Here is a 15139-nt window from a genome sequence, read left to right as displayed (position 1 = left end):
CCAGCTGGGGAAGCAGAGATGCCTGTGGAGCCACAAAGGGCAGGGGGTCGCCAGGAAGACCAACTTAATATGAGGAAAAGTCTTTCACACAGTGCTAGTGAGCAGGCAATGGAGAGGACTATGTCTTGAGGGAGTGAGGACCCCATCACAGGTGTCATGGAAGCTGAGACGACCCCCGATCAGGGCCACCCAATGTGCTGGGGCTGTCTAGAACAGACCGGTTACCATGGGTGGGGTAGAGATGCACTGACTTGCTCAATCACCCATTTGTTCATTCACTCTGCCTCCTACCTGTCCATTTATTTACGGACTCGGTGCTTCCCAAATTCTCCATGTCATGGACAGGCTCATGGTTCCAGTCACACCCACACAGCATCTGTACTTAATATGTTAAGCACATAGTACACATGTGTATAACATCTTAAGTCAGCCTTGAGAGGCAGATTTAAATACATGCTTTTTGCATGAACTTTACTGAAGTTTAATTTACATACAATAAAGTATGCCCACTGAAAGTGTACAGCGCAGCACATTTTGACAACACACACACACACACACACGTAACCACCACCTCAGTTTACACACAGAGCATCCATCACCGCCATGAACTTCCTCCTGCCCCTTTTCCAGTCGGGCCCCCGTTGCTGCCCTGGTGCCAACAACCACTGCATGAGGAAGTGCCAAACACACCTCCAGAGTTTCTCCAAGACCAGTTTGCCTCCCACCAGCAATGTCTGAACATACAAGAAAAATCAGAATTCCTTACCTCAACTAAAAAGTGATTGACCAACACAAATAAAGTGGAAACAAAATAACATCCTCAAATTCAATCTGGATACCATTGTCTGTAGGAGCTCTGAGTCCAAAACCAGCTCTCTTCAGATCAGCGCCCATCAGCAGATGAGTGGATGAAAACTGTGATGTTTACACAATGGAATACTACACAGCTGTAAAAAAGAAACTCTTACCTTTTGTGACAACATGGATGGACCTAGAGAGTATTATGCTAAGTGAAATAAGCCAGTCAGAGAAATACAAATACCATATGATCTCTCTTATATGTGGAATCTAATAAACAGAGTCAACTGATTAACAAAATAGACACAGAGGTGTGGACACATGGAACAGACTGACAACTGTCAGAGGGGAGGGTGGTTGGGGCTGGATGAAAGAAGGGATTAGCCAAAAAGTGTATATACACATCACATAGACAGACAGCAGTGTGGTGACAGCCAGATGGAAGGCGGGTGGGGCAAGGGGCAAAAATGGGAATGAAAAGAGATTTTGCCTGGGGGGATGGGCACGTGCTGCCCTCTGAGGATGATGTTTTCTTGAGTTGTACACTTGAAACCCGTGTGGTTTTGCAAACAAACGTCAGCCCAATAAATTCAACTTTTTAAAGAAGGAAATTGATTCAATATTGGGGGGACACTTTGTAAAGTATATGATTGTCGAACCACTACGCTGTACAGCTGAAACTCATCCAAAGTAATATTGAATGTAAACTGTAATCGAAACATAAACTGTTTTAAAAGGGGAAAGAAAGAGAAAGAGAACCCCACTGGTATTAGGAAGGGGTCACAGGCATCCTTGGGGACTTTCTCCTTGGCCTATCAGAAGGACTGGGAAATATTGGAAAACAATGACTTTCTCACTTTGGACTTATTGCTGTTTAATACAGTCCTCCCTCAGCATCCGCGATTTGTTCCAGGACCCCCGAGTGTACCACAATCCTCTGATGCTCAAGTCCCTTAAATAGCATGGTGTCGTATTTGCATACAACCTACATATACCCTCCCATATACTTTCAATCACCTCTAGGTTGCTTATGACACCTAACACAATGTCAATGCTATATAAATAGTTCCTATACTGTACTGTTTAGGGATCAACTTTCCAAAGTTTTTTCTTTAAGATTTTATTTATTGATTTTTAGAGGGGAAGGAAGGGAGAAAGAGAGGGAGAGAAACACCAATGTGTGGTTGCCTCTCACATGGCCCCCACCGGGGACCTGGCCCAAAACCCAGGCATGTGCCCTGACTGGGAATGAACCACCAACCCTTTGATCCACAGGCCGGTACTCAAGCCACGGAGCCACACTAGCCAGGGTTGGGAGTTTTTATAATCTGCATTTGGTTAAATCTGTGGATGCAGGACCCATGAATGTAGACGGCTGCCTGTTCCTTGTCGCTATTCACCCACATTAGCTTTTGTCCCCTTCTCCCCTCACCCCGATGGTTCGGGTTCAAATAGCAGCACCTCACGTCCTCTAACATCCGCCTACCGGCCCATTCATTCACGTGACAAGTGTTTACTAATAGTCACTCTGGACCAGCTGCTGCAGTGACAGAGAAACACCGCACTCTGGTTACTGTGCCAGACTTGAGGCGGCAGAGTGCCTGGCACAGAATGGGCTCTGAGCAGATCTCTGTTGAATGGGTTGCTGTGAAATGAAAGACACAAATGACCATGTCCTCCTCGATACACTGAGCAGTTCTCTAACAAAGGCTGGAGGGAAGGCTTCCCTGAGGAGGCGGCCCTTGACCATGGCCTTCCACTCACTCTTTTTCCTCTCATTCGACGGGTGGGGAAAGGGAGGCACACAGCGGTAAAGCGACTTGCTCAAGGCTGCTTTACCGGAAGGAGAGAAGGAAGTGAGAGACAGGCAGAACCTAGGACTCGGGGCCCCAGTGCACCACTTCTCCAAGGGCTGGGCCACGTCCGCACCAGCAGACAGCGGAGCAGGCCTGGCAGCTCCTGGGCCCCGAGTCTGGAATCCATTTGCTCCGGCCTGCAATGTTTTCCCAGGGACAAATAGGAGGCCCTGGCCCTGCCCCTCCCTGGCCTACCCCCCCCCACCACCATCTGCTCCCTATTTATTTATTTATACTTAAGTCTCACCTCCCAACCCTGCCGGGGGCACCAAACAAACCGGCATCCCTGCAGAGAGGGGAATGGAGGGAGAGAGGCACTGTCAGCCCCTGTGGCCAGGGGAAGCCTGGGTCTGAGAGCTCCTTAGCACCACTACCCTGCAGGGGCCAGCCAGGGTGACTGGGTTCACATCCCAGCTGTGGGACTTCCTGGCTGTTGACCTCTCTGTGCCTTTGTCTCTTTATCTGTAAAATGGGGTTAATAATAGTCATCGCCACGTGGGTTTGGTGGTGAGGATTTAATGAAGCGCTTTGGACAGCATCCGGCACAGACAGGCTCAACAAGTCTTTCTGTTGCGCTGTGTGACCTTGAGCAACACGCTACTGTCTCTGTCTGATTCCATTGCCTCTGCGATGGGCAGCTAGCCATGAGATCTAAGGGCTGCACTCCTAACGTCCCAGGGCTTTTAAGGGCTACCACCCCTGTCCCCTCCCCAGGGCCCTCTCCCCTGGCCCTGGCCTAGGATGGATAATTGATGCCTGCCCCCTGCCTCCAGTGGAGATTGCCCTCCAACGTTCTCCTAATCTGCAGGGAAGGCAAAACGACACCTTCTCAGGCCCATGGCTCCCTGAATTGCCACCCCCTGGAAGGCTAGCGCCTGCTGCCCTCCACAGAGGTGCTGATGTGCTGATTGTCGCTGCCAATTCAAATTGGGCCCTGGAAACTGGGCCCAGCTGCTCATTAATGATAATTAGCTTGGGGTCTGTCAGCTGAGAAGGAGCCGCAGGGGTCCAGGCTGCTCCTGGGGCTTTGTTCTGCTGCCACCTCCGCAGGCACAGCCGGCTCCCTCCCTGGGCTGCAGTGGCCTCTGTGTGCCACTGCTCCCCAAACTGACCCTCCCTTCTGCCCCTCAGCCCCCCACTGAGCCTTCACCCCCTGGTCTGAATCCGCACCCTCCCGCATCTGAAACCCACCCTCTCCCTGTTCTGACAGCTCCCTCTGCCCCTAGGCTCTCTGAGACACTGCCCCCCTCACCAAGTCTGTCTACCTCCCTGAATCCTTGTTCCCTCTGGTGCCCACCTCTCCTTCGACCCCCTTTTCCTTCACTGAGCCCATTCTTCTACCCCCATCCCTCTCCCTGAGCAGAGAAGTCCACCCAGCCTGCCTCCCCTTCTGAGCCTACGCCCCGCCCCCTGCCCCCTCACACACAACACACACCATGCACACCATGCAAGGCTCGGGCACCCACCTGAAATACACGTGTCATCTGAAGGCCTTTGGGGGACAGCCACAGGGCATCTAGGCAGACCCCTTCATTGTGGGGAACACGCTGCCCTGCAGAAACCTCAGGGAACAAATTTCTGGAAGGGGAAGGGAGAACTCGCAGACAGGCAGAGCTGAGGGCCACCCTGAGTGAGCACCCAACACCTGAGGCCCAGGGGCAGCGCCTGGGGCCCTTCTAGCAGACTATTCAGCAGCCCCAGGTGCCTGCCTGTTCCAGGAGTCCGGGAGCCAAACGGCTCGACCCCAGTTGCTGCTGGGGGGCAGATAAGTTGTGGAAAACAGCTGGGGGCTTCCATAACCAGAGAGGGATCTAGCCGTGGAGCTTTAAGAGGCCAGGGAGACATTTACGGGGCACGCCTCACTGCCTGCTGGACCCATGCGCAGCATGGTCCCTTCTCATTGTCCCCGGGAAACAGGTTCAGGAGGAGCTATGCCTGCTTGACTCTCACAGGAGGGCCGGGCTGGGCTCAAACCACCAAGCAGGCTTACCCCTTATCCCAGCTTCTCTCTGCTACACCCAGAGGCTGCCCAGGCCAGAGAGAAAAGAGAGGACAGGGGTGAGCCCCACCCCCACGAGAAGAAGCTGGGGAAGCAGAAGGGCCAAGGAGGGCGGGAATGGCAGGGAGGGGGGAGAGGAGGCAGGTGTCTGTGGGATCCTCTGCCCTCGCCCTCCTCAGCTCTCTACCCCCCACCCAAGTGGACCCCTCACCCCGCCACCCCATTCTCATCTGGCCTCCATGTGCTTGGCCTGCACCTGAATACACAGTCCCCAACGATCTGTCTTGGGCTGTCAGAGGATCAATGGGGCTCCCAAGGCCGGGCCCAGCAGGAAGCTGCAGGGAAGTCCCTAACGAGAGTGAGGAAGAGACCCAGGTGGGGGGGCAGTGAGAAGAAGCCAGGCTGGGAACAGAGCCATGAGCCTGGGCCTGGCATCATGTTGGGGCAGGCCCCCAGAAGGCCTGGCTCCCCAAGGGTGAGATCAGCCCCCCGGCTCCCCTGTGCAGGGTCTCAGGCTGGTTTCCAGGTCCACTTGGCCTCCTAAGTTTGGGGACCAGCCCCCTCCCCCATTCTGGACCTCGGTTTCCTCATTTGTGGACAGAAAGGGATTGCATCTCAGGTGGACATAAGGTTCTCCAATCAAGAGATCTCTCTTCATGTGCAAATAGAAAATGGCCCCCAAGATGGTAAGGGCAAGTTGAAGGTCTTCTCCTCTATACCTTATCATGGCCACTGAGACCCCTCTCAGAAGTCAAATCTAAATAAAGTCACCCCAGAATTGATCTAGAGTTTTGACCGTGCAGATGGGAAAACTGAGGCCAGAGTAAGGAAGCTATTGCCAGCCATTCCTAATACAAATCAATTGTTGAGGGCCTACTGTGTTCCAGGCCCTCTGCTAGGTGTGCTGGGGTGGGGGCAGAGACTGGGGTGAAAGCCCACCACTACCCATGCCCACATGGAACTTATTCTCCAGCCCAAGGAAAGAAACAAATAACTCAACACTGACAGCCCGTCGTAGGTGCTACAGGGAAAAACAGGGGGAGCACCAACAGAGACCAGCTTTTGGGGACCCTTAGGGACAGAAAGCCTGTGAGATAGAAGGGAGAGTCAGTGATGTGACATGACAGCTGAGACTTCAAAAACTCTCTGACACGTGAAAAAGAATAGAGGGGGACTAGATGTTACCAACACTGACCCGCATGTTCATCAATATAGAGTTCTGGGTAGTATACTGTGGTATGTTAACACAGTGGAATATCATACAGCAGTGAAAAAGAACTATACTGCATGCTTCCACACAGATGGATCCCCAAAGCAGACTGCTAAAGGAACATGAAGTTTTATTATACCGTTCTCTATATTTCCTTACGTGTTTAAAAGCACAGCAGGAGATGGGGAGGGTGAGTAGTGATGAGTTGGGGGGGCAGGGGTGGGCAGCACCCAAATCACTCAAGGCCTTGGTGGCCAAGGTTCCATCACGGGTGGGGCAGAGGCAGGACCCTGAGCAGGGCAGGGTGGCTCTGCTTCCCCTCCAAGTCGCGGCACCTGGCATTAGCCTGGCCTGGAAGAGGTCCCCATATTGGTGGCAGTTCCTTCTCTGAACACTGCTGTTGGGTACCCGCCCTTCTGAAGTCTTCCCTTCACTCCTGTCCCTTGATACTGGGCTTATTTCCCCAGAAGCATCCACCTGTATTTGGCTCTCTCTACAACTCATATGCAATATGCACACTTTGATTATACATACACTTGGACACCATTTTTCCTCTTACCTGTACACTTTGGAGAGTCTTCCATAGGCGTGCCTAGCAAGCTTCTTCATTCTTTTTCAAAGCTTCTTAGTACTCCATCAGGGGGATATGCTGTGACTGATTTACCCAAACCCCTATTTAGAGACATTTATCTTATTTGCTTTTATTTCCGTTTGAACTTCAAATGTAGAAAGTTGAGTTAAAAACAACAATTCCTCATTCATGGCAGATTATCATTGTTGACCCTGACCCACAGACCCCCCCGCCCCCTGTGTTTTATTTTTCTCTGTTTCCTCTTATTCCATTTCCCTTCCCATTTTGTGCACCTCTGTGGACCCACTCTGATGGGTTCCTTGTGTGTCCTCTGGTGTGTCAGCCTCCCTGGAAACCATAATATGATTGTATATGTTTTTGCTTTCTGCGCATGCCTTTGAAATCTGTGTTTGCTCTAGTGCTCACTTCCTGTTGAATGTGCATCCGGGTTGTGGTTTGACCTGTGGTTTAATGTGCATCCAGGTTGTGGAGGTGAATGCAAACTCCTTGGTTTCCTCTCTCCTAACCAGGTCGTGGGCACGTGGATGGTCTGTAAATCTCCGCCACCACAACGGCACTGCTGTGTCCTAGTCTGGGCTCCGTGAGAATTTTGTCTGCACAAATAGGAGTGCAATTGCTGGGTCATAGGCTGCGTGTATTCTGGTTACCTTTTGCTCCACAATAAATGACCCTCAAGTTAGAGGCTTAAAACAACCACTTTGTTTGTGATTTTGTAGGTCAGGACTTCCAGAAGGGCTCAGCTAGGTGGCTCTGAACCATGTGGTATCAACCGAGACAGCTAAGGCCGGAGGTTCCCTCCCAAGATGGCTGTTTTTTTCATTCATACCTGCAGCCCTAATGCACTTGGGCCTCCCCCAGCCCCCGCCCCCCACACACATACACACAGCATCTAGTCCTAGAGGACACCGCCCACCCCTCCAGGGCTAACCAGCCCCCCTCACAGCATGGCAGCCTCAGGACAGTTGAACTTGCTTCCTGGCTGGCTTCTCCCAAGCAATCATTCCAAGAAAAGGGGAGTGGAAACTGCTAGTCTTCTAAGACCTGGGCTGAGACGCTGACGCAGGACCATTTCTGCCACAGTCATTTGTCAAAGCAGTCCTGGGTCAGCCCAGATTCAGAGAGTGGGTGCACAGACTCACCTCTGAATGGAAAGAATGCCAAAGAACGGACAGCCATATTCCATATTCTATACGCGCATATATATATATATATATATATATATATATATATATTTAACTTGACAGCTTGCTCTCCAGATGGCAGCTCCAACCCCCGCTCCCCAGCACTATCTCCACACCCCCACTCACACTTGGCTCTATCCAGCCTGTTCCGCTCTCCTTTGGCACAGCAGTAAACATTCTTGTATGTGGGTCACTTCACCCATGCGCAAGTATGAACGTAGGCCAAGTCCTGGAAGCAGATGTGCCAGGTCCAAGAGTGCGTGCGCTTGCAGTTTTGACAGATGCTGCCAACCTTTCAATAAGCCCTGAGTTCCACCTCTTCATAACAGATCCAGAACCTGAGCACTCTCACCACTTCTACGCACACCCCCCGAAACAAGCCACCCTCCTCCCTGGGCCCCCCGCTTCTGCTCTGCTCCCACAGTCCATTCTCCATGTGCAGCCTGATGGATGCCCTTAAAACCTGAGTCAGATTCTGTCCTTCTTCTGCTACAGCCCTTGACGATCTCCCGTGTTATTCAGACTAAAACCTTGCAGCGCCACTGAAGCCCTCGCCTTCCCTGCCCCACCCTGGGCTCCTCCTGACAGGAGTGTGAAGCCACAAGCCCACTCCGATCTCAGGGCCTTTACACTTAACCTTCCCTCTACCCAAAAACGCTCTCTCCCGACGTGTTTCCATGGCTTGTCCTTGTCCCATCTATGCCTCAAATCAAGCCCCACCCTGCCCACTCACGATCTACGTCCTACCCTACCTCGGTTTCTTTATGGCTTTCTTTCCCCCAACGTGCAGGGTACCAAGTTGACTATTTGTTTATTGTATGTCTCGTCTCCAGATCAGGGCAAAGGGACTGGGTTGGACTTGTTTGCTGCAAATTCTTGGCACCTCCGTAGCACCTGGCATTTAGTAGGGGCTCTACCAATGTATCTCAGTGTTTGTGGAATCCAGTCACCCACCGCGGAGATTGTGCCCATTTAGTCCCCACCAACAATGTATGGGCCTTAGTAATTTGAATGAACCCATACACCCTGCCAGATTCATGTCCTTAGGTGGACACTTCTCCTGCTCAAGAATCTTCAAGGACTCCCTGCTGCCTTGCTTGGTACATCTCAGACTGGAACCCATGACCCCTTCACACCAGGGCCAATTGTTTTCCCAGCTCCCTGGGGAAATGTTCATGGATGACATTATCAATGTGAAGTTTTTCCCTTATCCATTTTCTTAGATTGTTGATATGGGCTTCTACTTAACTAAAAACAAATCACTCGGGAGTCAAAGGGCAGAGCTCATAAGCTGAGGCTTCTAGTGGTATAACGGAACCAATCCCAATTCAGGGTGAATGAACCTCGGAACTGCTAACGGAGGCCAAGCTCATTCTCTTGGCTGAGCCTCAGTTTCCCCTTTGGTGGAATGAGGATGAGAACACTGTCCCATGTGACGTGCTCTATGCTTGCCAGGCATGGGGCTCATTTTAATTCAATTTTTTTGGTGACTGTAGGAGGTGGGTGCTATTATTGTACTTCTTTCTCAAATGAGGAAACTGAGGCATAAAGTAATTAAGTCACGTGTCTACGTTCCCACAGCTGGGAAGTGGTGGGGCCTGGATCTGAATTTCCCACCCTCCCACTCCCAGGCTGGCTTCAAGACTAGACATTTACTCTCATGGCACCTTTTAGGAAAGCAGTGTGCTCACCTGCGTGGCCTTGCCAGAGCCAATGGGAGGAATGGCCTTCTGTGTAGGAGATCGCCCCTGTGACCACATCAAAATGTATACAAAAGGCACAGGGCTGAAGTTGTGCTGTGTCCAGTCCGCAGCCCCTGCTGGGGTGTGAACCAAGGCTTCCGGCACCCCAGATCCCTTCTCCAGAACATTTTATTTCCTACCATTTTGGGAATAATTGCCATCCATAACAGCTAACAACCACGGCAGGGTTACTGGGTGCTCAGTGTGTCCTCTGCATTCTGAATCTCCCAACAACCCACCCTGGGAAGTTAGCGACTCACATCCACCCCAGTTTGCGGGAGAACAGACTGAGCTCAGTGGCAGAGCTGGCGTTTGGTCCCCACGCCTCTGCCTAATGGTGGGTGCCTGCACCACCTCCTTTGCCCAAGGACTTCCACGCCATTCCTTCATTCAACTTCACAGCCACACCCGGAAGTCCACACTCCTATCATACCCATTTTGCTGACAAGAAAATTGAGGTGCAGTGCCCTGCTGAAGGCTACACACAGCTCTTTCCAACAAATCTGCCCTGCCTCACCTCCCCCGGCAGTGACCAGGATGTCGCGGCTTGAAGGGATCCGATTTATAGAAAAGGAAGGAGCAAGCCAAGGCCTCTGGGTGCTGGGCAGAGTTCTCAGGCAGTTGCCCGGAGATCTGTTTACTGGCAGGGATGGAGGCACACCAGACCAGGAAAGGGGGAGGCCCTGAGAGACACCCCACATTTGCATCTTCAAAGCCCTGCCCTCATGCTTCCCCATCCTCAGGGCTCCCCGAAGGTGTAGCAAGCTGTCATTTCCATGGGATGTTCTGCAGCCCTGGCCACACTGGCTCAGCCTGGCCTCCCCACTCCTGCCCTTTCCTGACCCCCACCTGCTTCCTCACCCAGACGGCCCCATGCCTGGGCTCCTGCAGCTCATTCATTCATTCATTCATTCAGCAAACCAGCACCAAGTGGTTTTATGCACTGGGAATACCTTTAAGAATAAACAGTGACCCCTGCTCTATGAGTGGATATTCTGGGGTGGGAAAAAGTCAACAAACAAAAAAAAACCACACTGAGTAAAATGTATAGTCTGTTAGGCAGTTATAGGAGCCAGGGCAAAATAAAAAATCAAGAAGGGTAAGTGGTTTGAGAGTGAGGAGGAGGAGGTCATGATGTTATACAGGCAGCCCAGGCAGGCCTTGAGGGGAAGGTGACATCTGAGCAGTTCTGTGAACAAGATGAGGAAGTAAACCAGCAACACCTGGAAGAAGCGTGTTCCCGGCAATGGAGCACTATCCGCAGCAAGTGCAAAGGTCCTGAGGCAGAGTAGTGCAGGCATATAAGAAGCAGCAAGGGGGCCAGTGTGGAGGGAGAGGGGTCGGTAAGGGGACAGGGTATGAGATAGGACAGAGGGGTGATAGGGTGACAGAGGAAGCAGATCACATAGGGCCTGGGGGTCATTTTAAGGATTTGGCTTTTGCTCTGACTGAGCTGGGAACCAATAGACAATTTTGACCAAAGAAGGGACATGGTGTGATCTGTGCACTAGGGGACTTCTCTGGCTGCTGTGTGAAGCACACACTGCAGAAGGGGAAGGGAGGGGGACCAGGGAGCCCTATGAGGAAACTGGCTCAATAAACCTGGCAAGAAATGAACGTGATTTGTCCGGGTTGGTAGCACTGCTCCCGTTACTATTTGTGTGCCATAACCACCCCCAAATTCAGTGGTTTAAAGCAAGAACTATTTTGTTATGCTCATGAATTCAGACCTGGCATGGGGGGCGAGGCTGGCTTTTCTCTGCTGCCCGGTGCCTTGAGCCTCAGCTGGGAAGACTGTAGGCTGGATGTGAGTCAACAGCTGAGGGCTAGAACCGTCTTGAGGGCCCCAGATCGGATGACTTGAAGACAAGGACTGCCATCAGGAGCGCCCACACATGACCTCCCCATGTGGCCTGAGCATTCTCACAGCACAGCGGTCTCAGAGCATTTGCAGTTTTTTAACCGTCACCCGAGGACATGCTTATTGATTTAGAGAGAGGGGAGGGGAGATGGAGGGAGAGGAAACATCCCTGTGAGAGAGAAACAACCATCGGTTGCCTCTTGCACACATCCTGACCGGGAACCGAACCCACATAGGCATGTGCCCTGACCGGAAATCGAACCCACAAGCTTTTGGGTTACGGGTTGACGCCCACCTAACAGAGCCGCACTGGCCAGGGCAGCATTGGAACTTCTCACGTGGCAGCCCATGGCTTCAAGAACCTGTGGTCCAGTGAACCAGGGGCATGCTTCATCGCCTGTTACGACCCAGCCTCAGAAGTCACATGGAGTCACTTCTGCCATAACTCAGTCATTAGCCCACATTGTTCTGAAGCCACCACAGCACTTAGCATCTCCAAGGCAAACTGGAAGTTTCTTGTGTTGGCTGATGAAGGTCGAGCAGGGAGGAATCAGAAATGGCTCTGCTCACCCAGGCTCACAGCCTAGTGACCAAAAATGTTATCTCCCAGGGGTGTGGGCAGCCAGAGAGGAGGCCCGACCCAGCCCAGCTTGGTCAGTCAGGGCAGGCTTCCTGGAGGAGGCAATGCATGAGCTACATCTGAAAAAGTAAGAGGCCAGTCAAGAGACATAGAAGAGACCACCCCAGGACAAGCAGAATTAGGATTGCTCACTTTGGGAGGCAGGAGCGTGAATGCCTGTGAGGTCGATTCCAGCACCGACTGCTGGGTTTGGACCTTGCCCTGCCCTTGCTAGTGGGTGACATTGGGCAGGCCACCTCACCTCTCTGAGCCTCAGCTCATTGTAAGATAGGAGTGATAATAATTTCACTGCCTTCATGGGAGGAAAGGCACGCAGAGACACCGACTACCACGCAAGGGCCTCAAACTTCAGCCTCTGACCAGAAAATCACAGGTGCTGGTTCTCTCTGTCAGGGCGCTCAGATGAGGAAACGGGCAGAGACCTTCGAGGTGCCACCCAGTATAGAAGGGGACCACCCAAGTCACACCCCACTCACCTGCCACAGCTCGACCCCTCCCTGTCTGCTCTAGTTCCTTGCCCCCTAAGTTTATTTGGGGGGGTGTCACTTCTTCCTTGTGTATGCCCCATCCAAGGAATCCTGTGAAGCCCCCAGAGGGCATCACCTGACCCAGAGGCAGGGCCTTGAACGTGGGGGTGGTTTCTGCTCTGACGAGGGCTGCCCCCTGCCTGCCTTCTCCGTGTCCCGGTTCAGCAGGAATTCCTCAGTGCAGCATGGAGTTCCGGCGGATTTTATGAGCCAGCCACAGCAGACAAATGGAGAAGAAAAACATCCCTCTGGAGCCCTGCTCAGCTCTCAGAATCTGATTTCCGCTCAGCCGGAAGGAGGCTGAGCTGCTTTAACCCTCTGTGGGAGGGACCACGGGGTCTGGTTATAGATCCTCCTCGCTCCCTGCCCTGCCTTCCCACCACAGAGGCTCCCTTCCTTCCCCCGTGGCCCCTACTCTGGCCCCCACCCCGCCCCAGGGCCCAGCCTCCCCTGTCCCTTTGCAGATCTGCCTCAAAGTCCCCAGGTCCCAGTTTAGAATCATTAGCAAATACCCACTTGCTGAGCATACTGCACGCCAGGCCTCTTGTAAACACAGGCTCATGGGCAATCAGGGGAGAAGGATGGGAAGGAACATGGGAATGGGACTTGGACAGAGACGGGCTTGAGACCCAGCTCTGCCTGCTCGAGTTTGTAAGATCTTGGGCAAAGCCCCTTAACTTAGCTGAGTCTGTAAAACGGTGGGTAATGATTGGCTCTGTCTCATGGGATTGTTGCAGAGTCGATGAGATGAGACCAGACGTGTGAAGTGTTTAGCATTAGTCCTCAGTAAATAACAGTTGTTGTTGGTCTTGTCACCATAGTAACCCCCCCTTATCTGAAGGAAATAGGTTTCAAGACACCCCGTGGATGCCCAAAACTGCAAATTGTACTATGTTTTGTTTCTGTGTATACTTAGTCACTTAAAGAAAGCTTTCTTCTCTGGCGGATCTGAATCGCCAGCATTATTACCCTTGTGCTTTGGGGCCTTATGAAGTGAGATGAGGGTAATTTTATCACGAGCACTGTGATACCATGACGGTCGCTCTGATCACCAAGACAGCTACTAGGTGCCTGATGGGTGGGGAGTGCGTGTGGCACGGAGCTGCTGCCCAAAGGGATGAGTCACGTCCCAGACTGGACAAAGCCGGACGCCCATCAAGAATTTCATCACACCACTCGCAGTGGTGTGCGATTTAAAGCGTGTGCATTGTTTGCTTCTGGAATTTTCCCTCTAGTATTTTCAGACCGCAGTTGACGGTGGGTAACTGGAAGTGCAGAAAGCAAAACCCCAGATAAGGGGCAGGTACTTTGTCAAGTGTGGGTGATGCTGCCTTGCCCACCAGTACCCACTCCTTTCCTCCACAAACTGGCGGGGAAGGCAGCATCACCCACACTTGACAAAGGAGAGAAGTGAGGCTCTTGAAACGCCTCACGCCCTCACCTGCTTTATGCCCTCCTCTCTCCAGAGACTGCAAGTCCTAAACTTATTCAGTAACACAGGCCATTCTTATAATTCACAGATTCCATATTTGTGAATTTGCCCACTCACTGATATGTATTTATTTTTTTAATATTTTACTTATTTATTTTTAAACAGAGGGGAAGGGAGAGAGAGAGGAAGAGAAACATCAATGTGTGGTTGCCACTTGCATGCTCCCAGCTGGGGACCTGGCCTGCAACCCAGGCATGTGCCCTAGGCTGGGAATCAAACCAGTGACCCTTTGGTTCTCAGGCCAGCACTCAATCCACTGAGCCACACCAGCCAGGGCCACTGATATGTATTTAAAAGGCCAAAGGAACACTTGCCACTGCATTCACCATCTTTTGCCAATTTGTGCCAAGCGATGGCACATCTGAGTCCCTTGACGTGAGTGTTCCTGGCGGTGGCGGATGGAGCTGACACTCTGCCTTCCTGTTTCTGCCGTCATACTATACACATGTGTCCTTTGTGTGGTCTGTTTAGTGCCACGCTTCACAAATGTGCTTTCTGTTGGCGATTAAAACGGCCCCCAGGCATAGCGCCAAAGTGCCGTCTCGTGTTCCTAAGCTCAAAAAGGCAGCGATGTGCCTGACGGAGACAACACGAGAGTCAGTACGCTCCATTTGGGTGTGAGCTGCAGCGCCATTGGCCAGGAGCTCAGTGTGAATGCATCAACAGTTTATACCAAATAAGGTGCCTCTAAACAGAGACGCACCTAAAACAAGGCTGTGTGCTGCTGATCACGTGACAAAAGGTTGGGACCAGAGGCTCACAGGACACCAATCCTGTATTTTCCTCAGGAGCAACGGTCCAGTATTTGCTAATTTGATGTCGATGGTGACTTTATAGAATATAATTACAGTGGATAATAAAAAAATCAACTAAAGTTTCAGGGTTTGGGTACTTCCAGGTGTGAAGATAATATTTGGGAGGCATTACAGTGAGCTACAGTTACAATTAATGTAGCTGTGGGACCAATTACCCCACAAGGTGATGTCTTAAAATCACCATTTGCTTATGCTCCCAAATTCCATACTTTAGGAATCATAATAACGAGCGCAGCGGGGGAGGCTGCCTGCTACTCCACCGTGTCTGAGGCTTTACCCAGGAAGACTCAAAGGGGAGGGGGGGTGACTGAATGGCTGGGGTTGGAAGCAGACAGAGTCATCTTCACTCACTTATCTGTCCCCTGGGCTAGGAGGTACAATTGATCCCAAGCACCTTCCTGTGGCCTGGGCTTCCTCACGGCACGG

Source organism: Sturnira hondurensis, unplaced genomic scaffold, assembly GCF_014824575.4.
Source record: "Sturnira hondurensis isolate 20B ecotype Veracruz unplaced genomic scaffold, ASM1482457v3 Scaffold0004136, whole genome shotgun sequence".
NCBI lineage: Eukaryota > Metazoa > Chordata > Mammalia > Chiroptera > Phyllostomidae > Sturnira > Sturnira hondurensis.
Note: the sequence above shows the minus strand (reverse complement) of the source record.